Source organism: Hyperolius riggenbachi, chromosome 4 (genome assembly GCF_040937935.1).
Source record: "Hyperolius riggenbachi isolate aHypRig1 chromosome 4, aHypRig1.pri, whole genome shotgun sequence".
In the NCBI taxonomy this organism is placed as follows: domain Eukaryota; kingdom Metazoa; phylum Chordata; class Amphibia; order Anura; family Hyperoliidae; genus Hyperolius; species Hyperolius riggenbachi.
The window spans coordinates 348,527,717-348,554,976 of record NC_090649.1 but is presented as its reverse complement, the minus strand read 5'-3'; the positions used below and the strand labels follow the sequence as shown (position 1 = coordinate 348,554,976).

At 48.2% G+C, this 27,260-nt stretch overlaps 1 protein-coding gene across 4 annotated transcripts in view; it reads left to right on the top strand.

Annotated features, from left to right (window-relative positions):
* LOC137504018 (protein unc-93 homolog A-like) overlaps positions 1-27,260 on the top strand; it is a 1,407,338-nt gene that overhangs the window by 47,870 nt on the left and 1,332,208 nt on the right. The window lies entirely within an intron of this gene.

The window sequence follows — 27,260 nt, the reverse complement described above, 5'->3', positions numbered from 1 at the left end:
GGTGGTGGTGTCTCTCCAGATATGGGGCCATTTTGTATTCCCTCTGCAGTGATTGGTAGACATTGAGTTTCTGGGAGTTCTTTATGTTACTTCTCTATTCCACTAAGTATCGTTCTTTGCAGCTTTCTATAGTCCCTTTTATTTGGGCTTTTGTCAGCCTGTGTTGGTGGTCTTGGCTGGGTTGGCTACTGATGCTTTGTTTCAGAGCGTGTGGTATGGCCTCACCCCCCTGGCTCAGTGAAGCTTTATGGTGGTAAGTGCTGGGGTTGCTTCTCTGTATATGTGCCCAGTATGAGAGGGCCACTTTTCTATCCAGTCAGCCATACTGGGAATCTGCCTAGCTCTGCCTGGCAGGCTGAATTTGAAGTGCTGCGATGGACTTGGAGAAGATACTTGCAGAACTCTAGATGGAAGATTTCTGTTGGTCTGGAGTCCCATTTTGATTGCTCAGGCTAGGTGACCGGGTCCCATTCCTCAGTACTATAGAGCAGTATTGGGTTGATGATGCTGTTAAATATCTTTACCCAGACTCTCACTGGTGGTAAAGCTGCCTTCTGATGGCATAACATGTTCTTCAGACTTTTTCTTTCTGGGGCTCTACTGCAGGAACTTCACCTCGGGGTCATGCAGGAGGAGGCCTGGTGCTGGGGAGGATTCCAGGGCTACAGCCAGTTTGTTAATGTATATGTAGAGTTGAGCTGAAATTTTCGTAATTTCGCATTACTATAATTACGCATGCGAAATTTGCGATTACGATGCGAAATTAGCGTAGCGAAATTGCCATTAAAATCGTAATTGAAAATACCGTAAGCGTAATTTTCAACGCGAAATTTCGCGTTTCGTTCATGCCGTAATTTCGCATTAAACGCTACCGTAATTTCGCGTTAAACCGTAACGCTCCGTATAATATAAAAAAGCCGCCGACTTTAAGGGTTAATAGCAAAGCCCCCTTAAATGCTAAGAGCCTCAAATTTGGAGAATATATTAAGGAGATCAGGAGGAATAAGAGGAAAAAATTTTTTTTCAAAAAGACCTTATAGTTTTTGAGAAAATCGATGTTAAAGTTTCAAAGGAAAAATGTAAACATTTAAAAACCCGCCGACTTTAACGGTTAATAGCAAAGCCTGCTTAAAGTTTAGGAACACCAAATTCCCAGGGTATATTAAGGGGATCAGTGGGAATAAGAGAAAAATTTTTTTTTTCAAAAAGACCTTATAGTTTTTGAGAAAATCGATTTTTAAGTTTCAAGGGCGAAAATGTCTTTTAAATGCGGAAAATGTCAGTTTTTTTTGCACAGGTAACAATAGTGTATTATTTTCATAGATTCCCCCAAGTGGGAAGAGTTTTACTTACTTCGTTCTGAGTGTGGGAAATATAAAAAAAAAACGACGTGGGGTCCCCCCTCCCAGACCTCTTTAACCCCTTGTCCCCCATGCAGGCTGGGATAGCCAGAATGCGGAGCACCGGCCGCGTGGGGCTCCGCACCCTGACTATACCAGCCCGCATGGTCCATGGATTGGGGGGTCTCGGAAGGGGAGGGGCAGCCAAGCTTTCCCCTCCCCCTCCGAGCCCTTGTCCAATCCAAGGACAAGGGGCTCTTCTCCACCTCCGATGGGCGGTGGAGGTGGAGGCCGCGATTTCCTGGGTGGGGGGTTCATGGTGGAATCTGGGAGTCCCCTTTAAAAAGGGGTCCCCCAGATGCCCACCCCCCTCCCAGGAGAAATGAGTATAGAGGTACTTGTAGTACCCCTTACCCATTTCCTTTAAGAGTTAAAAGTAAATAAACACACAAACACATAGAAAAAGTATTTTAATTGAACAAAAAACATAACCACGAAAAAAGTCCTTTAATATTCTTAATTAACCATTAATACTTACCTGTCCCTTTAAATAAATGATCCCACGCAATATCCTCGGAAATGTTCTATCAGTTACAATGTAACAAAGTTATTACAATATAACAACTTTGTTACATTGTAACTACGCCGCACCCGACGTCACTCACCGCCGCCGCCGCCACCGCGTCTGCGCTGCAGGACCCGAGCTCTGAGCTATAGCTCAGAGCTCTCAAAAGCATCTTTGTATTTGGGCTCCAAGGAGCCCCATTGGTCCTTAGCAGACCAATGGGGTTCCTTCTGATTTGAAGGAACCCCATTGGTCTGCTAAGGACCAATGGGGCTCCTTGGAGCCCAAATACAAAGATGCTTCTCAGAGCTCTGAGCTATATAGCTCAGAGCTCTGTCGGGTCCGTGCAGGACGCTAAGTCCCCGCCGGCTCCGCTGCCCTCCCCGCCTCTCCCACATGTCACCCACATGTCACCCACATGTGGGTGACATGTGGGTGACAGATGTGGGCGGGGTGGACAGCGGGAGCTGCGGGGACTTAGCGTCCTGCACGGACGCGTATGCGGCGGCTGAGCGGCGAGTGGCGTCGGGTGCGGCGTAGTTACAATGTAACAAAGTTGTTACATAATAACTTTGTTACATTGTAACTGATAGAACATTTCCGAGGATATTGCGTGGGATCATTTATTTAAAGGGACAGGTAAGTATTAATGGTTAATTAAGAATATTAAAGGACTTTTTTCGTGGTTATGTTTTTTGTTCAATTAAAATACTTTTTCTATGTGTTTGTGTGTTTATTTACTTTTAACTCTTAAAGGAAATGGGTAAGGGGTACTACAAGTACCTCTATACTCATTTCTCCTGGGAGGGGGGTGGGCATCTGGGGGACCCCTTTTTAAAGGGGACTCCCAGATTCCACCATGAACCCCCCACCCAGGAAATCGCGGCCTCCACCTCCACCGCCCATCGGAGGTGGAGAAGAGCCCCTTGTCCTTGGATTGGACAAGGGCTCGGAGGGGGAGGGGAAAGCTTGGCTGCCCCTCCCCTTCCGAGACCCCCCAATCCATGGACCATGCGGGCTGGTATAGTCAGGGTGCGGAGCCCCACGCGGCCGGTGCTCCGCATTCTGGCTATCCCAGCCTGCATGGGGGACAAGGGGTTAAAGAGGTCTGGGAGGGGGGACCCCACGTCGTTTTTTTTTTTATATTTCCCACACTCAGAACGAAGTAAGTAAAACTCTTCCCACTTGGGGGAATCTATGAAAATAATACACTATTGTTACCTGTGCAAAAAAAACTGACATTTTCCGCATTTAAAAGACATTTTCGCCCTTGAAACTTAAAAATCGATTTTCTCAAAAACTATAAGGTCTTTTTGAAAAAAATTTTTTTCCTCTTATTCCCACTGATCCCCTTAATATACCCTGGGAATTTGGTGTTCCTAAACTTTAAGCAGGCTTTGCTATTAACCGTTAAAGTCGGCGGGTTTTTAAATGTTTACATTTTTCCTTTGAAACTTTAACATCGATTTTCTCAAAAACTATAAGGTCTTTTTGAAAAAAAATTTTTTCCTCTTATTCCTCCTGATCTCCTTAATATATTCTCCAAATTTGAGGCTCTTAGCATTTAAGGGGGCTTTGCTATTAACCCTTAAAGTCGGCGGCTTTTTTATATTATACGGAGCGTTACGGTTTAACGCGAAATTACGGTAGCGTTTAATGCGAAATTACGGCATGATACGACTGTAATGCGAAAATTACGCGAAAATTACGCTTACGCGAAATTTCGCGAAATCCTTCTTCATTACGATTATGTACTTACGGCCATAATCGTAATTACACTAATTACGCGAAATTTCGCAAAATCGTAATTAGGTCATTACGCTCATCTCTATGTATATGTTAAAGAGTGTTGGGCTCAGACTGCAGCCTTGCCTGACTCCTCAACCCTGGATTAAGAACGCGCTGGTTCCCAGAACTCTTAATGACATCATAAGTTCTTCCTCCAATTCTGCTCTCTAGGAGTTTTAGGAAAAGGCCTGGGTGCCACACTGAGTCAAATGCCTTCTTAAAATTCACAAAGCAAGCGTGTATTTTGCCATGTGAACTGTGGACATGGGTGTTGATGAGGCTGTGCAGTGTGTAGATGTGGTCGGTTGTGCGATGGTTTGGCATGAACCCGGCTTGGCTTTTGCTGAGTACGCCCTGCTGTGTGAGAAAGGAGAGGATCCTTTTATTTAGGATGCTGTTAAATAGTTTCCCCAGTGTGCTGCTGACAGATTCCTCTGTAGTTTGCTGGATCATATCGGTCCCCATTCTTGTAGATGGGTGTTATGCAGGGCCGGCCTTTGACCTGAGCAACCTTAGCGATCGCTCAGGGCGCAGGCTTCCAGGAGGCACTCCTGCCCTGCCGGCTGCCGCCCTAGCCACATATGCTTTCCTTATCTACCTGGCTGATGCGGGCTCCAGCTGGGTCCATCTTGCGTCACATGGTAGCTCCGCATATTTAACTATTCTACAGGCATGCAAGTATGGCTCCTGCCCTGGGTGAGTCTCTCTTCTAACAACTGGGGGGGGGGGGGGGGGGGGGGGGGGCGCCACAAGGCATTATTATTACAAGTATGAATACAAGTAGCAGCAGTGTGCAGGCAGAGAAAGTGCCTCTCCCCCTTCCCTGACCTGTTGAGTGTGCGTGCATGTAGTTTTGCTGTGGTGCCCTCAGCCCCAGTCAGTACCTGCCAATCTGCTATCTACTTCACAAAGTTTTAGCTGCAGTGCATGGGTGCAGCAATCGTTCGGGCCAGGCAACAAAGAAGAGAGAAGATGCTTCTGTCCATTCAGGACAGAGATACAGTAGTAGCTATGTGCTGGGCTGCTGGCTGACTTTCGCTGGCTTTCTACGGGATGTGCAGGGTGCTGGGAGCTGGACTAGTTGCAAGCATGTATCCAGGAGCACCCAAGTAAATAAAGCTCAAAGTTCTTAAAGGTATGTGCCAAGATCCTCACCCTTGTACCAAAGGGAGCTGGACTAGTGACAGGGGGGCTGACTACGGGAGATAGAGTAGCAGCGGGAGCTGGAATGGAACAGACAATGCTCTGTCACTGAATGATTTGTGACTCACACTGTGCACCGTGTGTGTCCTGCTGTCTGCACTATTGTCCCCCACTACCGTTCTTTACTATCTCACAACTACGTACTGGAAATGTAAACATTTGACTATACGGGGAACGAGTGGGGAGGGATTACCTTTCACTGCCTATACAGGAGAGAGAGAGATCTCTCATTGCATACTGTATACTGGAGGGCAGGGCCAGCGCTACCATAGAGGCAAAGAGGGCAACTGCCCCAGGGCCCCAGAACTTGTAGGGGCCCCCAGTGGCTACAAGAGGAAAAAATGTTTTTCAAAAAGACCTTATAGTTTTTGAGAAAATTTTAAAGTTTCAAAGGAAAAAAATACACATTTAAAAACCCGCTGACTTTAACGGTTAATAGCAAATCCACCTTAAATGCTAGAAACCCTACATTTGCAGGCTATGTTAAGGAGATCATTGGGAATAAGAGGAAAAAAACAATTTTTCAAAAAGACCTTATAGTTTTTGAGAAAATCGATTTTAAAGTTTTGAAGGAAAAACGTATACTTTTAAATGCAATAAATGTCACTTTTAGTAGCAAACCTAACGGCATGGCCGTTTCTAGGGCCATGCGGCTGTGCCGCTGCCCTGGGCACGGAGGAAGGGGGGGCGCTGTGATGGCGAGGGGAGCCGTAGCCGCGGTAGGGCAGCCCGACCTCTCCCTCCCTCTTCCCGGGCCGCCCTCCATCCTCCCCCCTCGGACTGCAGCAGAGTTAGTGGGCAGGGAAGCGCTGCTATACACCGTTACTCACCTCCCTGGTTCCGATCGCCGCTCATGCCCTGCTGGTCTCCTCTCTGCAATGTAGCCGCTGATACACACGCTGCTTCCTGTTAAACAGGAAGCAGCGTGTGTATCAGCGGCTACATTGCAGAGGAGGAGCCTGGCGGCTAGTGAGCGGCGATCGGAACCAGGGAGGTGAGCAGGGATGGTCGTAGTCAGCCAACTTCGCTACGCTGGAACTACGCGTATTTTTACGCAAATACGCTTCGCAATCTATGGCTATGTAATCAGAAACGTAGACTACGTGTTAAAATACGCAAGCTTCGCGTATTGCGAAGCGCAGTTGATGTGACCGCTTATGCCCTTATGCGGAACAATTTCCGCAATAATCTTCAACCTATTTGCAAATATAATAATATAAGCGTACATTCCACCTTCCAATGCGGAATTGTATGCGTATAAAAGGGCAATAATATTTCTGCGCATGCGCAATGATCCATATAGATGCAGTTACCGCACACGTAGTTGACTTTGCAATACATACGTCAACTACGCGTAGCAGGCGAAGCTTCGCATAGCGGGACTACGACTACGGGCAAATGCGTACGTGTAGTTCTTAAACTTCGCCTACGATGCGTAGTTGCGTACTAAGACGCGTAGATTCGCGCTGGCGTAGTTTACGAGCAACCCTGGAGGTGAGTAACTGTGTAGCGCTTCCCTGCCCACTAACTCTGCTGCAGTCCGAGGGGGGAGCATGGAGAGCAGCCCGGGGAGAGGGAGGGAGAGGTCGGGCTGCCCTCAACGTGGCTCCGGCTCCCTCCCCCCTGCCATTATGAGGGGGCACCTACCTACTTAACCTGGGAAGCTACCTATCTAAACTATACTGGGGGCACCTACCTAATCTAACCTGTACTCGGGGGCAGCTACCTATCTAACCTAAGCTGAGGGGCAGCTACCTATCTAACCTATACTGGGGGACAGCTAGCTAATCTAACCTGTACTGGGGGGCAGCTATCTAACCTATACTGGGGCGCACCTACCTAATCTAACTTATACTGGGGGGCAACTACCTATCTAACCTATACTGGGGGGCAGCTACCAATCAAACCTATACTCGGGGGCACCTACCTAAACTATGCTGGGTGGCAGCTACCTATCTAACCTATGCTGGGGGGCAGTTACCTATCTAACCTATGCAGGGGGGCAGCTACCTATCTAATCTATACTGGGGGCACCTATCTAATCTAATTTGTACTGGGAGGCACCTATCTAACCTATACTGGGGTGCAGCTACCTATCTAACCTATACTGGGGGCACCTACCTAATCTAACCTATACTGTGTAACGATCGGTGTAACACAGAGAAGGTCTGATTACCGGTGAACTGCAGTATCACCAAGAATACAGAATATACCCGATTATTGGTGATCTGCAGTATCACCTTAATCAGATATATCTACTAACCTCTGGACACCTGAGATAACAAGTGAGTGTTAGATGCAACAGTATACTTTGAGTACTACACAGAAGTATGTTCCTTCCGATGGCCTAGACTCTCCCGGGGGAGGAGCCAGGCTGAGAGTAGGAAGGACAGAGCGTGAGTGACACCAGAAAGAGGGTGTCACTAACAGATCTGGGAACTGCCTCTAACAGTAAGGCCAGTTCTCGAGGTCAGGCAAGCCAGGTCGTTAACACACAGACAGATAAGGTACAGATTCAGGAGACAGATACGGAATCCAATAAACAGGCAGGGTTTGGCAACGGAGTATCAGAATAGCAAGGTACAGAATCAGGAGGCAAATACAGAGTCCAGGAACGAGCAGAGTTGGGCAACAGGATATCAGTAATAGCAAGGTACAGAATCAGAGTTCAGAGGACTAGTCAGGCAGGCAGAAGGTCATAACAAATAATACAGTTCAATATTCCTAATGCTAAGGTGTGAGTTCCTTGATCATCAACACCTTTGGAAACCTAAGTGCTGGACCAATGGAAGGTGGTGAAAATGTCAGCTAACCCGCTTGGTCAGCTGACTCTTCTCTGGCTGTCATATAAGCTCTGCCTCTCAGCGCGCGCGTCCTTCTGCACCTGTGTGGACTAGCAGTCCCAGCCACACCAGACATGTCTTGCAATGTATGCGGACAGCTCCTACCAGGCTTCTCAGGATGCAACGCGTGGAACTCCCTTCTTAATTTGTCAGCATGCATGCGACATTCAGGTACCCATGATCTCTCCTCAATACCATACCCTTTCCAATGAACCAGATATTGTACTGAGTTCTGAACTATGCGTGAGTCTAAAATCTTCTCTACTTCATACTCAGGTTGGTCATCTATCATCACAGGAGGAGGAGGAGTGGGACCCACATGGACTTCTGGCTTAAGCAGGGACACATGAAAGGATCTCACGCCACGCATACTGGCAGGAAGATCAATAGCATAAGTAACATCGTTGATCTTTCTAGTTACTGGAAACGGACCCACATACCTGGGCCCCAACTTGGCTGAGGGCTGTTTCAAGGTCAAGTGACGTGTGGACACCCAGACTAAGTCTCCTGGTTGAAACCTCCACTCTAAGGAACGTTTTTTGTCAGCTTGACCTTTTTGACTTTGAAACGCCTTCTCCAAATTATTTTTCACGATCCACCACGTCTTTAAATGACCTTTGCCAGGCCTCCAGAGCTGGAAACGGAGTGGAGGCGACTGGCAATGGGGAGAATTTAGGCAACTACCCGGTCACTATCTGAAATGGACAAAATCCCGAGGAAGAACTTTTCAAATTATTGTGCGCAAATTCTGCGAAGGGCAAAAACTTGACCCAATCATTTTGCGCTTCTGCAACGTAACACCTCAAAAACTGTTCCAATGATTGATTGACTCTTTCAGTCTGACCATTGGTCTGTGGGTGGTAGCCCGACGAAAATGACAGTTCCATGCCCATTTGTTGACAAAATGCCCTCCAAAATCTCGAAACAAATTGGACTCCCCGATCTGACACTATGTTTTCCGGAATGCCATGCAATCGGAAAACGTGGCTGATGAACAAATCGGCCAACTCCTGGGCCGAGGGGAGTCCTTTCAAGGGCACAAAATGGGCCATTTTACTAAAGCGGTCGACTACCACCCAAATGACCGACATGCCCTCAGACCTGGGAAGCTCACCCACAAAATCCATGGACAAGTGGGTCCACGGCTCACTCGGGGTGGGCAAGGGCTGCAACGTTCCCACAGGTGCCAGCCGGGAGGGCTTACTCTTCGCACACACCGCACACTCTCTAACATACTCCTTGCAATCTGTTGCCAGAGAAGGCCACCAAGCGCACCTGGCAACAAGATCCTGTGTTCTGGAGGCCCCAGGGTGTCCCGCATTTTTGTGTGAGTGGAACATCTGTAAAATCTGAAGACGAAATGGCAGTGGTATAAACATAACCCCTTTGGGCTTCCCCTCCGGGACGTCCTGCTGAAAGGGACCTAAAGTCTCTGTCCAATCTTCCCAAGTCTCAGTTGTTGCTAGTACCAGTTTCTGTGGGACAATGGTCTCTGGGGCGGAGGGCTGTGCTGCCTCTGGCTCAAAGCATCTGGACAGGGCATCTGCCTTAATGTTTTTGCTACCTGGAGTGTACGTAATTATAAATCTGAACCTCGAGAAGAACAATGACCATCGAGCCTGACGGGGGCTTAATCTCTTAGCTCCCTCGATGTATTCCAAATTTTTGTGATCAGTGTAAACTGTAATCGTATGTTCTGCTCCTTCCAACCAATGACGCCATTCTTCAAAGGCCAATTTGATGGCCAGGAGCTCCCTGTTGCCTATATCGTAGTTTCTCTCTGCCGGAGAGAACCTACGAGAAAAATAGGCACATGGGTGCAATTTACCCTGCAACCCTGACCACTGGGACAGCACAGTCCCTACCCCGACCTCCGAGGCGTCCACCTCAACAATAAAGGGATAGGAGGTGTCAACGTGTCTTAGGATGGGTGCAGAGCAAAACAAATCTTTCAAAGTGGAGAGTGCATGCAGAGCCTCTGGAGACCAGTGGGTAGTATCTGCCCCTTTCTTAGTGAGACTGGTGAGGGGTGCAATGACAGTGGAGTACCCCTTTATGAACCTTCTATAGTAATTGGCAAAGCCTAAAAATCTCTGAAGAGATTTTAACTCCACTGGTTGAGGCCATTCCAACACAGCAGAGACCTTGGCAGGATCCGTAGACAGGCCCGAGGTGGAAATTATGTACCCTAAAAAGGTGACAGATGTTACCTCGAAGATGCACTTCTCCAATTTAGCGTAAAGCATGTTTTGCCTTAGTTTGTCCAATACAAACTTGACGTGTGTCCTGTGCTCAGAGATGTTGTCTGAGAAAATAAGTATATCATCTAAGTATACTAACACGAATTTGCCCAACACCTCCCTGAATACCTCATTAATTAGTTCCTGGAAGACGGCCGGGGCGTTACACAGCCCGAAGGGCATCACTAGATACTCGTAATCCTTAGGATTGGTGGAGGGTTTTTATCTATATGTAGGAAGTTAAGGCAATCAGCTCCAGTGGTTTAGGTCCAGAGGCACTATTGTATACAAAAAGTGTTATAACTTATACAAGTGCTTCTGATAGTACTGTGGCCCTACCCTGGTTATATGTATTATAAGAAAACACAAAAAATAAATTAAAATTTTTTTTTTTAATGAAAGAATAAAAGTTATATTTTAACAAACGTATGTCAGAGCTAGGAGGGGATCGCACCTCATCCACTGCTGTCTGGAGGGTTTGTAAAGAACCAGACAAGGCTTCAATCATAGTCTTGTGGCTACCCAGCACTTGGTTGATGTTTTCCACCGAAGTGGCAAGTGCGCCCAGACGGTCAGTGTGTGCGTCCATTTGCATTTTGGTCTGGCGTTCTGTAACGATCGGTGTAACACAGAGAGGGTCTGATTACCGGTGAACTGCAGTATCACCGAGAATACAGAATATACCCGATTATTGGTGATCTGCAGTATCACCGATAATCAGATATATCTACTAACCTCTGGACACCTGAGATAACAAGTGAGTGTTAGATGCAACAGTATACTTTGAGTACTACACAGAAGTATGTTCCTTCCGATGGCCTAGACTCTCCCAGGGGAGGAGCTAGGCTGAGAGTAGGAAGGACAGAGCGTGAGTGACACCAGAAAGAGGGTGTCACTAACAGGTCTGGGAACTGCCTCTAACAGTAAAGGTGGCCATACACTGGCCCGATTTGCGCCCGTTTCGACAGCAGATTCGATCACTGGGATCGAATCTGCTGCCAATCGTTCACGCTACACGCCGAATTTCGATCCATTCCATCCGATCACGTCGATCGTGCCGTGCGGAAAATAACCGTCGATCGCCCGCGGGTTAAGAGCGCATCGCTAGCGGCGTTCGATTGCCCGACGACCGACGCAATAGAGCCGCATACATTACCTGCTCCGCCGGCGCGACTCCCGGGTCTCCGCCCTTCTCCGTCTCCGCTCTGGTCTGGTCTCCGGCATGCTTCCCTTCTTCCTGTCCCGGCAGGAAGTTTAAACAGTAGAGGGCGCTGTACTGTTTAAACTTCCCCCAGACAGGAAGTAGGGAAGCATGCCGGAGACCAGAGCAGACCAGAGCGGAGACGGAGAAGAAGAGCGGTGACCGGGGGCAGTCGCACCAGCGGAGCAGGTAATGTATGCGGGCGGGGGGAGCGGCGGCAGCACCACCACAACAGATTGTGATCGGTTTCAGGCTGAAATCGGTTCACAATCTGTTTGCAGTAAAGGCTGCCATACGATCCCTCTCTGATCAGATTCGATCAGATAGGGATCTGTCTGATGGCAAATCGACCAGTGTATGGCTACCTTAAGGCCAGTTCTCGAGGTCGGGCAAGCCAGGTCGTTAACCACTTCCCGACCGCCATATTGACAATTGGCGGCCGGGAAGTGGACCCCGCAAGGACCGCCGTATAGACAAATGGCGGCGGTCCTTGTAGGGGCATGGGCGGAGCGATCGCGTCATCCGTGACGCGATCCTCCGCCTGTCGCCGCTCACCCGCCGCAACATCCCGCCGGCCATACGGAAGCGCCGGCGGGATGTTAACACCGCGATCGCCGCATACAAAGTGTATAATACACTTTGTAATGTTTACAAAGTGTATTATACAGGCTGCCTCCTGCCCTGGTGGTCCCAGTGTCCGAGGGACCACCAGGGCAGGCTGCAGCCACCCTAGTCTGCACCAAGCACACTGATTTCCCCCACCCCGCCCTAGATCGCCCACAGCACCCCTCAGGACCCCCCCTGCCCACCCCCCAGACCCCTGTTTGCACCCAATCACCCCCTAATCACCCATCAATCACTCCCTGTCACTATCTGTCATCACTATTTTTTTTTATTCCCCCCCCTCCCCCCTGCCCCCTCCTGATCACCCACCCCTCAGATTCTCCCCAGACCCCCCCCCCAGACCCCCCCCCCCCCTGTGTACTGTATGCATCTATCCCCCTGATCACCCGTCAATCACCCATCAATCACCCCCTGTCACTGCCACCCATCAATCAGCCCCTAACCTGCCCCTTGCGGGCAATCTGATCACCCACCCACACCAATAGATCGCCCGCAGATCCGACGTCAGATCACCTCCCAAGTGCAGTGTTTACATCTATTCTCTACCCTAAACACCCACTAATTACCCATCAATCACCCATCAATCACCCCCTATCACCACCTGTCACTGTTACCCATCAGATTAGACCCTAATCTGCCCCTTGCGGGCACCCAATCACCCGCCCACACTCTCAGATTGCTCTCAGACCCCCCCTTATCAATTTGCCAGCGCATTACTTACATCTGTTCTTCCCTGTAATAACCCACTGATCACCTGTCAATCACCTGTCAATCACCCATTAATCACCCCCTGTCACTGCCACCCATCAATCACCCCCTGTCACTGCCACCCATCAATCAGCCCCTAACCTGCCCCTTGCGGGCAATCTGATCACCCACCCACACCAATAGATCACCCGCAGATCCGACGTCCGATCACCTCCCAAGTGCAGTGTTTACATCTATTCTCTACCCTAAACACCCACTAATTACCCATCAATCACCCCCTATCACCACCTGTCACTGTTACCCATCAGATCAGACCCTAATCTGCCCCTTGCGGGCACCCAATCACCCGCCTACACGCTCAGATTGCCCTTAGACCCCACCTTATCAATTCGCCAGTGCAATATTTACATCTGTTCTCCCCTGTAATAACCCACTGATTACCTGTCAATCACCCATCAATCACCCATCAATCACCCCCTGTCACTGCCACCCATCAATCACCCCCTGTCACTGCCACCCATCAATCAGCCCCTAACCTGCCCTTGCGGGCAATCTGATCACCCACCCACACTAATAGATCGCCCGCAGATCCAACATCAGATCACCACCCAAGCGCAGTGTTTACATCTATTCTCTCCTCTAAACACCCACTAATTACCCATCAATCACCCCCTATCACCACCTGTCACTGTTACCCATCAGATCCGACCCTAATCTGCCCCTTGCGGGCACCCAATCACCCGCCTACACGCTCAGATTGCCCTCAGACCCCCCCTTATCAATTCGCCAGTGCAATATTTACATCTCTTCTTCCCTGTAATAACCCACTGATTACCTGTCAATCACCTATCAATCACCCATCAATCACCCCCTGTCACTGCCACCCATCAATCACCCCCTGTCACTGCCACCCATCAATCACCCCCTGTCACTGCCACCCATCAATCAGCCCCTAACCTAACCTTGGTGTGGGTGATCACCCACCCACACCAATAGATCGCCCGCAGATCCGACGTCCGATCACCTCCCAAGTGCAGTGATTACATCTGTTCTCTACCCTAAACACCCACTAATTACCCATCAATCACCCCCTGTCACTGCTACCTATCAGATTAGACCCCTATCTGCCCCTAGGGCACTCAATCACCCGCCCATGTTATAAACTGTTCTAATCACCTTGCTTCGACACCATCGTCTCACAGACTGTGAGATCACTTGACTCTCCACACCGCAAACCGGATATAGACTTTCTCAGGCTTCTTCAATGTTTACGTTATTTATTCAGGAAACAGGAATACAGATAGATACATTCATCATATCCTAGCCATGCCAATCTTCATGTTGCGTTACAAGCTCGTGATTAGACTCCCTGCTGGAGTCTATCAGGTACCTTCTTCCTAACTACGTTACACTAAACTACCTATGTACAGCATACATTATATCAGATTACAGAAAGGAAGAACATGCTTAGAAGTCGTCCCAGTCAGCCTTGCTAGCTAGTGCAGAAGGAAGAAGCAGAAGAAGCCTTTCGTAGCTCCCTCAGCCTTTAATACTGACTAGGAAAGAGTTAAATATGACATCATCTTCGCAACCCCCTAGATTAGTCTATTGGTGGACCCACTTGTGGTGTCATCATACACACCTACTTGATTAATAATCAATGAGGCATTTGGCCTATATGCAGGACCGTGGATGTTTAGTAAATATGGCCAATGTTTTCTGTTCCTGTGGTTGAGGTCAGAGTAGTCCGATGGCCTTCTTTTAGGAACATGTTCTCAGTATCTGCGTGTATCCTCTGCTACACGCAGACCCTGAGATGCCTCTGCCTGCCTCACAAAACCTCTATTTATTTTAAAGGCATACACTGCGGACAAGCCTTTTACATAAAACTCAGGCCAAGTAACTGAGGCCTACTTAAATTATAACAATCCCCCCTAAAACGGCTTGACCCGCAAATCCCAGCGTCTGAACCTCCCAGTACCTGGTTTCTTTTCTTTTATGTTTCACTTTTCGATGTTCGTGCTCACACAACTTCTCTGCTCTAGGCGATTACCCCTGGAAGAGAGAGAGCAAGACCTCTTGGTCTTCCTGTAACCGGGCTCTCTGGGGAGGCCCTACTTCTAAGTCCCTCTATACCACATGCTCAGCATTTGCGTCACTCACGTATCACTCACAAACTTGCATGACCACAGAAAAGTGAAACTCGTTTGGTTGTTACAAAACGGAGCAGTGCCAGGTGCCTTCTAAAAGAGCGCCTTTATACAATCAGCTCCATCACAGGTACTACTAAACCTATACCCGTAACCCTGTATATCCCTTAATTTAAACTATTGGTTCAGGAGATTGTTTATGAGGCACCAATCTCTGGCCCAGGTTAATTTGTTTTACGTAATTTTAACACGCAACCTCACCTGGATAATGATGCCTAACGTTGTCATCCCCATCCAGACGACCAGTGGGTGTAGAAAGAACTTTGGAACTGCAGAGGCCCAGTCCGAGTGTCCCTGGAACATCACCGGAACCTTTGTCCACCATGTCAGACTGGAACTCACCTGCTCATTTTTGTGTTCTACCTCGTGAAGATCACCTGTATCATGGTGAAATCGTACCTCTAGCTTAGTGTACTGTTTGTTTAACCTTTGTAACAAAATGTGGTCGTCTTGGATCAAAACCTGTTCCCCTTTGTCCCATGTCGTGTTCTCTTTCAGGACGGGAACTACCCGTGAAACTTTGCACTTTAGAGTTCTCTTAACAATTTGAGAAACAACGTCATCCAACCTGGATGACTGGATCCATATGGGATCTCCGCTCCCACCATATGTTCCCCTTGGAAACTCCCCCTTATCGGAACAATTATGAGAATATACCTTGAATGTATCATTAGAACTAATGTTTAAACCAAACCTTTCCTTCAGCCACCGGAACTATCGGTTGGGCTTCAGGGTGGATCTTTTGAATGGTAGCCTCGCATTCTGCGTTATTGAGCCTGCAGGCTTCTTCACTAAATTTGACTTGCCCCGGCCAACGCAGGTACTTCTGCAAGAATTGCCCGCATGAGGACAACTCTACTTGCTTCACCTCCCCGTCTAGCACCAAAAAAAAGATTGACCTCTCAGGTCCTGGTGTAAGACACGGGTTGAGGTGGGAACTAAGGAAGTGGCGTTGCAAACTAAGGAAGTGGCACCGTTTCCCTTCGTTCACCCAAACATCTCGAAGCTGCCATGCAAAAGATCCTTCTCCAGAAAAATTAATATACCTCCCCTTGTCCAATCTCTCGCTGACAAAATATGTCCCCAGCTGTCCTGATTGGACCTCTTCCCCCCTTATGTCCTGAGGCACACTATGTACCTGAGGTCGGGAAGACTGTACTCTCTGCAATCGTTCGATTAAGAGTACCTCTTCACTTACCCAACTATCATGAGGATAAGCTGTTGCATATGGACTGTGTAATATCGTCCCCTGTTGTGACCCGTGTGGTGTGAATGGGGTTCCCTGTGTGGGCTTTCCCTCCCCCGGGACCGCTCCCCCCACCCTCTTTGTCACCTGGAAATGTGGCTTGATCTCGATTTCTACTTCTTGTTTCGAGAACCACCCACCCTCGGCTCTCCAGCCTTTACGTGTGTATTGTTGTTTCAGAGGCACTCTCTGTTGGTAGCTCCAGAGTGTGATGTTGTCCCCCGCGTCTCTCCGGCAGGAGAATTGACGCCTCCTACTCGTTCCTCTCCAATCTGGAACCATCTCACTCTGCATAACCAAGACAAGGTACCCCTGAATCACACACTCCACCTTTTGCACGTACCCATTGTACTGCAATGTACCTTTTAACAAACCTTTGGATCGGTGCGTCGATTCTGGGAGTGTGGTACTCAATAGCAGATTTATACTGCCATTCAATTCCCACTGCCCGCACACCTGACCCTTCAGACCTTTCACCCACATTGTGCCATGAAATTTGTTTTCTCCTGGCACAAGTGCTCTTTCCCTCCATCCCTGCTTGGTCCATCTGTGCCAATCAGAGGGAGGTGTGAAAGGATAAGTACCTTTGTCACCCAAAATCAACAGGTTTGGGCCTTGCATTCTCATTAACCCCTTATTATACATGAGAATGTCCTCTCTTCGTTCTCCTAGGACGGAATGGCAACCTAGGATCACCATCAGCATGGTACTCTTCATTATAAAAGCACCACCTTGGGAAAGAAAAACATTAGCACTTTGCATTATGCTTTGGTCAGACAGTTTTGTTAGTCTCTTTCCGATCTCCGAAATCTCGTGTTTTAGTCTCTTTCCAATTTCAGGAATCTCGTGTTTTAGTCTCTTTCCAATTTCAGGAATCTCGTGTTTTAGTCTCTTTCCGATTTCAGGAATCTCGTGTTTTAGTCTCTTTCCAATTTCAGGAATCTCGTGTTTTAGTCTCTTTCCGATTTCAGGAATCTCGTGTTCCTCCAAGCTTAGATTGGCATCTGGAACCTTTCGCTTATCCGACTGACATCTCCATCTTTGCTGCCAGCACTGCAGCTGTCTCAATTCCATATTGCCAAACACCTGAAATCGAAATACAAACAAATCAATTCTTATTAATGATTTGGGATTCGCCATGCGGCTTGTACTCTTTACACTTTAAATTGATCAATATATACCGTAATTGATCTCGTTGCTTTATGGTTCTCATGAACTCTGTTTACTCTTATTGGTAGATTGGAGTTAACCTTCACCCCCCTACCTCAGTACTATCCTGTTTACAATATGCTCCCGCGGACTTCACCTTTGGAAGCTCGCTTCACCTTTGGAAGCTCTCACCCCATTGCAGCTCACTCCACATCCCCCCTTATCTGTCCATGCGCGGCCGTCGCATGCACAGATTACGGATGCCACACCTGATGCTGCTTTGCAGGTGAGCCTGCAATGCTCTTACTCATTATCGCATTTACTTATCTAGAACTTCATCGCGATACCAGCTCTGCTAGAAATTCTGTGTGTTGTACCCTCTGACCAATGTTTGCCGTGCCACTACCCCCAGACTTCACAAAAAAACGGCTGCCTCCCTGTAGGAAGGAGCACTTTGCACTTAAACTACACAGGGTGCAGGGCTAAGCATACCAGCGTCGCATGCCTGTATACAGATCCCTTAATACCCACATGGTAGGTAGTCACATGGCAAACAGCGTACTGATACACTGTCACTCTGTACATGGCAATTCTATCATCTGTATAATTGCCCCAAGAACTGCGGTCAGTTTTTGTTCTGTGTGTTACAATTGATAGAAGCTGGAAAAACATATTTGACCAGTCAGTGGACGAAAAAAAACGCACAAAAAAAACAGCCCCAGCCCAGCATAGACCACTCAGTCAAGCTCTGGCCCTGTCCACGACAAAAACCGGAAAAAAACGTTACCGCTCTGCAGAAGCGGCGACGGAAACCCGAATTGGTCAACTCCCTTTTTTCCAACTCCGGCACCCCCCTGATGCACTGTCCCCCCCTATACGCTATTGGAACTCATGCTGCACCACCCATTAAGGTGCCCCACTTACAGGAATAATCCCGTAAGCAACTCAGTACAGACACTTCCCTGACCTGCACTGCTACGTGTGTCCCTGCACCTAGCTGGGACACTTTTCCTATCCGTGCTCCTGCTAATCATACAGTAATAGCTTGTTGCACGTATCCTGGCATTCCTTTCCACGGACTCAGGGAAAACCTCTGGGGAAATACTTTGAGACCCGAGACACACAGTAGCATGTCTCTGTATTTCTACCCCCCTCCCTTTCAGCTGCTCTGCCCGGAGCCGCGAGCACAGCCTGACGTGACGTGGATCCCCCAGCCCCTCCTCCCCCCCTGCCATGACGTGTGGGGGCCATGACTCTCGGGGGCGGGCTCTCTCCACTGCCGCCATTTTGAGTCCTGGACTGCCAGCTAAGATGGCTGCTCCCATAGCAGCCTCTCGTTCCTATATCTTAGGAGAGAAAACAAAATACAAACAGAACAAACATTTTATGCATAATTACAAAGCATCTATCCACAATGCAGAGTAAAAAAAAAATCATACATTCCTGGATGTCCGTAAAAACCTAAGGAGAAATCCTTGGGACGTGGAAAACTCCCTCTCTCCACAAATCACCTGCAGCTTATCTCAGCCATAACTCAGAACTACTACAGCACGCCGCATAACTCTAAACCACATTAACGGCTAGTACTGCTGAGACGAACAACAGACGAGCTGGCTGAACAACATAACAGATGCGGATATGTACAAGCATGTTAGCAACTCTGACTGGAAACGCACGGAGGAAAGACAAACAAAAACCTCACCCATTATCTCAGCTGTCACTATGCGAACTTACACAGCTACCCAGAGACAAGGGCTGTCCACCCAGCTCCCCGAAAAAAAAGAAAAAAGAAAAAAAAACAGCTCACCGAGAAAAAACTTACTTCTAAGTTTTACAACTGTTCTCTCCTTCCCTCTCCTGTCTACTCGGCTACCTCTCTCCCCTGTCCACCACTAACACTGTTGGTTTCCCTCTGCCGCGGGGGACCCCCCCCCCTTTATCTATCATCCTGCCCAGTCTCTGGACAGGGAGAGAAAAACAAAACAAAACCCAGAGAGAGAGAAAACAAAACATCTGCCACACAGGAACATCGAATCCTAAGAAACAATCAAAGCACATAAACTCTGAAAACACATTCTGTATTTACATCGGAGCTGCACCTCTCCTCACCCCTCCCACCACGCACAGGAGAGATGAGAAGCCCGCAGCCTCCACGCTACAATTAACACAGAATGTACACATTAACACATTATCCTCCTCTCATACAATAAAGATAATGCAACATAACAACGTAAATCTCACGTGCCTTATCTGCAGACTCTTCGCAATTCATCAGCATATCGCAACGCTTCTTCCACGAAACAGAATGGACCCCGGAATTTTCTGTGTGGGCTGACTCTCTCCCGACAGCGGATTGACCTCTCACAGCACGTTGCCAGCTGGCCACAGAGGCTTCCGTCCGACCCATATTTAGGCTGGTGACCACAGAGCACAATGCAGTCACAGTGTAATGTCCAAGAGTTTCGCCGCTGATTTCTCGAATTGCTGCCGTGTGCTTGGCTCCCGCACACTTTCCACACCACTTATCAGTATCAGCTTGATAAGCTTTACCGCCTGCTTCCATCTATTCCGTTTGTTTTGCTGTGGACTATCTTGAAAACACCTTCTTCGGCCCCGGCCCCGTCTGCCTGTATTGCTAGGCAGGGAAGGATTTCAGCACCACTGTTATAAACTGTTCTAATCACCTTGCTTCGACACCATCGTCTCACAGACTTTGAGATCACTTGACTCTCCACACCGCAAACCGGATATAGACTTTCTCAGGCTTCTTCAATGTTTACGTTATTTATTCAGGAAACAGGAATACAGATAGATACATTCATCATATCCTAGCCATGCCAATCTTCATGTTGCGTTACAAGCCCATGATTAGACTCCCTGCTGGAGTCTATCAGGTACCTTCTTCCTAACTACGTTACACTAAACTACCTATGTACAGCATACATTATATCAGATTACAGAAAGGAAGAACATGCTTAGAAGTCGTCCCAGTCAGCCTTGCTAGCTAGTGCAGAAGGAAGAAGCATAAGAAGCCTTTCGTAGCTCCCTCAGCCTTTAATACTGACTAGGAAAGAGTTAAATATGACATCATCTTCGCCACCCCCTAGATTAGTCTATTGGTGGACCCACTTGTGGTGTCATCATACACACCTACTTGATTAATAATCAATGAGGCATTTGGCCTATATGCAGGACCGTGGATGTTTAGTAAATATGGCCAATGTTTTCTGTTCCTGTGGTTGAGGTCAGAGTAGTCCGATGGCCTTCTTTTAGGAACATGTTCTCAGTATCTGCGTGTATCCTCTGCTACACGCAGACCCTGAGATGCCTCTGCCTGCCTCACAAAACCTCTATTTATTTTAAAGGCATACACTGCGGACAAGCCTTTTACATAAAACTCAGGCCAAGTAACTGAGGCCTACTTAAATTATAACAGCCCACACCCTTAGAACGCCCTCAGACCCCAGCCCTGATCACCTCGCCAGTGCATTGCTTGCATCTATTCCCCCCCTCTAATCACACCTTGAGACACCCATCAATCCCCTCCTGTCACCCCCTAGCACACCTACCCATCAGATCAGGCCCTAATTTGCCCCGTGTGGGCTCCTGATCACTTGGCCAAACCCTCAGATCCCCCTCAGACCCCCTTCCGATCACCTCCCCAGTGCATTGATTGCATCTATTTTCCCCTCTAACCACCCCCTGAGACACCCATCAATCACCTTCTGTCACCCCCTAGCACTCCTATCCATCAGATCAGGCCCAATACAACCTGTCATCTAAAAGGCCCCCCTGCTTATGACCGGTTCCACAAAATTCGCCCCCTCATAGACTACCTGTCATCAAAATTTGCAGATGCTTATACCCCTGAACAGTCATTTTGAGGCATTTGGTTTCCAGACTACTCACGGTTTTAGGCCCGTAAAATGCCAGGGCGGTATAGGAACCCCACTAGTGACCCCATTTTAGAAAAAAGACACCCCAAGGTATTCTGTTAGGTGTATGACGAGTTCATAGATTTTATTTTTTGTCAAAAGTTAGCGGAAATTGATTTTTATTGTTTTTTTTTTTCACAAAGTGTCATTTTTCACTAACTTGTGACAAAAAATAAAATCTTCTATGAACTCGCCATACACCTAACGGAATACCTTGGGGTGTCTTCTTTCTAAAATGGGGTCACTTGTGGGGTTCCTATACTGCCCTGGCATTTTAGGGGCCCTAAACCATGAGGAGTAGTCTAGAAAACAAATGCTTCAAAATGACCTGTGAATAGAGTTGGGCCGAACGGTTCGCCTGCGAACTGTTCCATGCGAACTTCCATGGTTCACGTTCGCGTCCCGCAGGCGAACCTTTGCGGAAGTTCAGTTCGCCCCATAATGCACCATGGAGGGTCAACTTTGACCCTCTATATCACAGTCAGCAGGCCCAGTGTAGCCAATTAGGCTACACTAGCCCCTGGAGCCCAACCCCCCTTATATAAGGCAGGCAGCGGCGGCCATTACGGTCACTCGTGTGCCTGCATTAGTGAGAGTAGGGCGAGCTGCTGCAGACTGTCTCTCATAGGGAAAGATTAGTTAGGCTTAGCTTGTTCCTGGCTGCATACCTGTTCTGTTCAGTGAGACCACTGCATACCTGTTCAGTGAACCTGCCACTGCATACCTGTTCTGTGAACCCACCACTACATCACCTGTTCTGTGAACCCACCACTGCATACCTGTACTGTGAACCCACCACTGCATACCTGTTCAGTGAACCCACCACTGCATACCTGTTCAGTGAACCCACCACTGCATACCTGTTCAGTGAACCTGTCACTGCATACCTGTTCTGTGAACCCACCACTGCATACCTGTTCTGTTCAGTGGACCCGCCACTGTATACCTGTTCTGTTCAGTGAACCCGCCACTGTATACCTGTTCAGTGAACCCGCCACTGCATACCTGTTGTGTTCAGTGAACCCGCCACTGTATACCTGTTCTGTTCAGTGAACCCGCCACTGCATACCTGTTGTGTTCAGTGAACCCGCCACTGTATACCTGTACTGTTCAGTGAACCCGCCACTGCATACCTGTTGTGTTCAGTGAACCCGCCACTGTATACCTGTACTGTTCAGTGAACCCGCCACTGCATACCTGTTCTGTTCAGTGAACCTGCCACTGTATACCTGTTCTGTTCAGTGAACCCGCCACTGTATACCTGTTCAGTGAACCCGCCACTGCATACCTGTTGTGTTCAGTGAACCCGCCACTGTATACCTGTTCTGTTCAGTGAACCCGCCACTGTATACCTGTTCAGTGAACCCGCCACTGCATACCTGTTGTGTTCAGTAAACCCGCCACTGTATACCTGTTCAGTGAACCCGCCACTGCATACCTGTTGTGTTCAGTGAACCCGCCACTGTATACCTGTTCTGTTCAGTGAACCCGCCACTGTATACCTGCCCCAAGAAGACTAAGTCGCTCCCAGTCCCTCCACACAGCATGTCTGCCTGCAGGCCGCTTGACTACCTTCTCCGCCACCACCAACAGGGTCCGGGACTCCAGGCGGATCGCTGAATTTTTTAGGCCGCTGCTAGCAGCGGCCGCTGTAATGATTTTTCTGGTGCGTGTACATGACTGCCTAATTTTTCTGGCTGCACTGCGGGCAGCTGCAACAACAAAAGAAAAGGCATGTACATGCGCCCATTCCCCTTCGTGATCATTACCTTGCCGTGGTGAAGGGGCTTGCGTATCACAATGAAGCAATGACCGGCACTTAGATGAGTGTCTCGGGGGGCACACCCACGATAATAAGGTCATTGCCTCATTGTGGTCAGACCAAATTTGATCAGCTGGACAGTCACTGTTCTGTCATTCAGCTACATCAGCCAGGCGACCATATGGGCTCTAAAGCCACCAAAACCTGTACTCTTGCCATGGTGCGCACCAGTCCAGCACGGCCGTCACTACACAAACAGCTGTTTGCGGTGCGTTACACGGTGAGTTTGGTGTGTCAGTGTGAAGCAGTACTTTAATTACACTACCTGATTGATGTATACACATGCAAGATGTTTTAAAGCACTTTAGGCCTGTCATTTAGCATTCAATGTGATTTCTGCCCTTAAAACGCTGCTTTGCGTCAAATCCAGATTTTTCCCGGGTACTATTGGCGTGTATCCCACTCCGCCATGCCCCCCTCCAGGTGTTAGACCCCTTGAAACATCTTTTCCATCACTTTTGTGGCCAGCATAATTTTTTTTTTTCAAAGTTCGCATCCCCATTGAAGTCTATTGCGGTTCGCGAACTTTAACGTGAACCGAACCTTCCGCGGAAGTTCGCGAACCCGGTTCGCGAACCTAAAATCGGAGGTTCGGCCCAACTCTACCTGTGAATAGGACTGGGAGAAGAGTAGGAGGCGCCCGTGGATTTATAACTGTAAGTTTAGTAATAATTGGAATAAGGTATTACATTTCCTACCTTAACACAGTAGGACTGATACGCACAGTAGTAGTTGGAGTTTTTCAAGCTTTATTGGGGCACAAGTGACAACGCGTTTCGCGGCCTAGCCGCTTCCTCAGGTCTATAGGTGTGCCTTTAGATACAATATGGCCACAGTCAGGACAAACATACAGCTAAAAATCATACAGTAATAATCCAGTTAGTAGATAGTGTTAAAAAACATCATAGTACAAACATCATAATACGAAAATGGTATATAAAATCAAAGCATAAGTCCTCATGGGGAAAATACATGAATTAAAATTAAAAACATAGCATGTGTCCCCACGGCGATATGCGAGCACATAGACGCATCCATGTGCTCGCACATGCATACATCAGCAGGACCCCTAAAAGCATGCCTAAATGTACATCAAATCATACAGTATAACCAATGTATTGTCTTTAGTTTGTGTGTCTGGGTAGCCGCAATATATGATATCTCAGGCCCCAATGGATCCATATAAAAATTTAGGTGGTTCCAATTGAGCAACCTGGGGAGAGGAGGGATAACATATATGGGAAATAAGAGGGGGAACTAAATAGAGCAGGAAACAGGGAAGACCCCACTAAGCCAAAGGGTAATAACACTATGGGGGGAGAATGGAGAAAACCATGCACCTCAATGTGCCATGGCAAGTATTGGGCAATCCCAAATAGTAGAAGCTTACCTAAGGTATCCACATGTAGGTCCTGGGCGCCATATGAGGCTGCTCGTGCAGCGGCGCTGTATATATAATGGAAGACGCGCGCCAGATGGAGGACCAAGTGAGGTCACCTGGGGGCGTGGCATGGGGCTGTGCGCGTCGAGATGCGGGGACGTGCACAGCACGGGGACGCTCAGGTGGCATCATGGGAGGCGTGGCGGAAAAATGTACGCGTCTGGGCAGTGGGCGTGACGTATACACGCACGCGTCAAGTCCTGGGGAGGGATCGTACGGGGAGGCGTGGTGCAGAGCGTACGCGTCCGGGCAATGGGCGTGGCGTATGTACGTACGCGTCACGCCCTGGGGAGGGACCGTACAGGCGCACGGCCGTGCTGTAGAGCACGATATGCATGCCGGCGGCCATGTTGAAGGAGTCCTGAGGGGGAATCCATTTTGGGAAGGGGCCCCAACGTGCAGTAGAGCACGAGTGGTAGCCCGGGGGCCATTTTCGTGGAGGCATGTGGGGGCAGCCCTGTGCACTCGTGCTCTACTGCACGTTGGGGCCCCTTCCCAAAATGGATTCCCCCTCAGGACTCCTTCAACATGGCCGCCGGCATGCATATCGTGCTCTACAGCACGGCCGTGCGCCTGTACGGTCCCTCCCCAGGGCGTGACGCGTACATACATACGCCACGCCCATTGCCCGGACGCGTACGCTCTGCACCACGCCTCCCCGTACGATCCCTCCCCAGAACTTGACGCGTGCGTGTATACGTCACGTCCACTGCCCGGACGCGTACGTTTTTCCGCCATGCCTCCCATGACGCCACCTGAGCGTCCCCGTGCTGTGCACGTCCCCGCATCTCGACGCGCACAGCCCCATGCCACGCCCCCAGGTGACCTCACTGGGTCCTCCATCTGGCGCGCGTCTTCCATTATATATACAGCGCCGCTGCACGAGCAGCCTCATATGGCGCCCAGGACCTACATGTGGATACCTTAGGTAAGCTTCTACTATTTGGGATTGCCCAATACTTGCCATAGCACATTGAGGTACATGGTTTTCTCCATTCTCCCCCCCATAGTGTTATTACCCTTTGGCTTAGTGGGTTCTTCCCTGTTTCCTGCTCTATTTAGTTCCCCCTCTTATTTCCCATATATGTTATCCCTCCTCTCCCCAGGTTGCTCAATTTGGAACCACCTAAATTTTTATATGGATCCATTGGGGCCTGAGATATCATATATTGCGGCTACCCAGACACACAAACTAAAGACAATACATTGGTTATACTGTATGATTTGATGTACATTTAGGCATGCTTTTAGGGGTCCTGCTGATGTATGCATGTGCGAGCACATGGATGCGTCTATGTGCTCGCATATCGCCGTGGGGACACATGCTATGTTTTTAATTTTAATTCATGTATTTTCCCCATGAGGACTTATGCTTAGATTTTATATACCATTTTCGTATTATGATGTTTGTACTATGATGTTTTTTAACACTATCTACTAACTGGATTATTACTGTACGGTTTTTAGCTGTATGTTTGTCCTGACTGTGGCCATATTGTATCTAAAGGCACACCTATAGACCTGAGGAAGCGGCTAGGCCGCGAAACGCGTTGTCACTTGTGCCCCAATAAAGCTTGAAAAACTCCAACTACTAATGTGCGTATGAGTCCTACTGTGTTAAGGTAGGAAATTTAATACCTTATTCCAATTATTACTAAACTTACAGTTATAAATCCACGGGCGCCTCATACTCTTCTCCCAGTTTATCCTACCCCTGTCTAGGGGAGTGCTCACTTGGAAGGGCTTTCCAGTGGCATATTTTTCTTGTGGAGCTGCGACCAACCCCACTGCTAGAAGCAAGGCCGAGTGAGGACGGTACTTCCTCACATGCGATCAAAAGTGGTTGCATATGTATAGCAACCCGAACTTTGTGAGTATATTTCCTCCTACCTGCACATATATTCTGGTGTCCCTTTGGTAATACACCAGATCGGGCTCCCGGTCTTTCTGTGTCTTTTTTGTCTTTTACAAAGAACCCACACTGTGAATAGGACGTTGGGCCCCTTAGCGCACCTAGGCTGCAACAAAGTGTCACACATGTGGTACCGCCGTACTCAGGAGAAGTAGTATAATGTGTTTTGGGGTGTATTTTTACACATACCCATGCTGGGTGGAAGAAATCTCTCTGTAAATGGACAATTGTGTGTAAAAAAAAATCAAACAATTGTCATTTACAAAGATATTTCTCCCACCCAGCATGGGTATGTGTAAAAATACACCCCAAAACACATTATACTACTTCTCCTGAGTACGGCGGTACCACATGTGTGGCACTTTTTTACACCGTAAGTACGCTAAGGGGCCCAAAGTCCAATGAGTACCTTTAGGATTTCACAGGTCGTTTTGCGACATTTGGTTTCAAGACTACTCCTCACGGTTTAGGGCCCCTAAAATACCAGGGCAGTATAGGAACCCCACAAATGACCCCATTCTAGAAAGAAGACACCCAAAGGTATTCCGTTAGGAGTATGGTGAGTTCATAGAAGATTTTATTTTTTGTCACAAGTTAGCGGAAAATGACACTTTGTGAAAAAAAAATTAAAATCAATTTCCGCTAACTTGTGACAAAAAAATTAAATCTTCTATGAACTCACCATACTCCTAACGGAATACCTTGGGGTGTCTTCCTTCTAAAATGGGGTCATTTGTGGGGTTCCTGTACTGTCCTGGCATTTTAGGGGCCCTAAACCGTGAGGAGTAGTCTTGAAACGAAATTTCTCAAAATGACCTGTGAAATACTAAAGTTACTCATTGGACTTTGGGCCCCTTAGCGCAGTTAGGGTGCAAAAAAGTGCCACACATGTGGTATCGCCGTACTCAGGAGAAGTAGTATAATGTGTTTTGGGGTGTATTTTTACACATACCCATGCTGGGTGGGAGAAATCTCTCTGTAAATGGACAATTGTGTGTAAAAAAAATCAAACAATTTCAGAGATATTTCTCCC